Below are 1,261 nucleotides of genomic sequence, written 5' to 3'. Positions count from 1 at the left end.
AAGATTGCAATCCTTGATCTTCATCAGCAAGTGCTTCACTTCCTCCTCACTTTCAGCAAGCAAGGTTGTGTCATATGCATATCACAGGTTGTTATGAGCCTTTGTCCAATCCTGGTGCCACAGTCTTGTTCATAGAAACTAGCTTCTTTGATGATTTGCTCAGCATACAGATTTAATAAGTATGGATCTGGATCCTGCATCTGATTTGTTGGCCTCCTGTTATGTTGTCTGCCAGTCCCAGGAGTCATCAGCAGACTGCCACCCTTGGACTCCATTGTCTGATCTCGGATTCAATTCAGATCATTATCTACCAGCCTGTGGCCTTCTTTTTTCTTCCTGCTCATTAGTCCCTGAGCTACAGGAGGCAGGAGACAGCCTCAGCTTACTTCCGACTCATAGTCTTGAACCAGACTTGACTCACTGACTTCAACTGTGTGAACACCTTTTTGATATACATCTTTTTCTATATACATACAAATACAAAAGTTAGTGGCTTTACTACTCTAGAGATGCCAGTCTAACACTACATCTTAGGTTATTTCTACTCTCAACCTTCTGAGGACATACCACACTTTTTTCCACAGGGTATGTACCATTATACCTTCCCACCAGCAATGGATGAGTGCTCCAGTCTTACAGCACCTTCCCCAACCTTTATTTTCTGTGTGTGTTTTTTAACTTTGCTATTAATGCTGGTCATGTGATTTGTTATTTTGCTTTGATATCTACAATGGGTCATGATCACAAGATTTTCTTCATGTATCTGGGATGCCAGAATGATTTCTTTGGTGAAGTGTCTGCTAGTGTCCTCTACCCACTTTACTATTGGATTGTTTACTTTTTTTGTAGATGGGTTGAAGTTTTATATACATATTAGAGATTATCCCTTCTACAATATGTCATTGCCAACTCATCTCGTCTGTGGGTTCTCTTTTAACTCTTTTGGTGAATTTTGTTTTAGTTTTATTTGCACATAATCCACATATCATGTAATTCAATAGTTCAATAATATCAAGAAGAATTGTACAATCATTACTACAATCAAATTGAAAACATTTTTTTCATGGTTAAATTGCTTTTAAAATGAGTTGTATAATCACAATCAGTTCTGGTCCTCCCTCCTGCTTCCTGCATATAGTTTGCTCCCCAAATCCCATCACCATCCTTATCTCCCAACCCCACCCCTACATTCCCTATAATTCCTTGCATCAGTTATCCTATCTACACATCTACTCTTTCTGTGTTTCAACCACTGGAAAAC

Source organism: Echinops telfairi, unplaced genomic scaffold (genome assembly GCF_000313985.2).
Source record: "Echinops telfairi isolate 266 unplaced genomic scaffold, ASM31398v2 ScPeMD7_7475;HRSCAF=8513, whole genome shotgun sequence".
Lineage (NCBI taxonomy): Eukaryota > Metazoa > Chordata > Mammalia > Afrosoricida > Tenrecidae > Echinops > Echinops telfairi.
Note: the sequence above shows the minus strand (reverse complement) of the source record.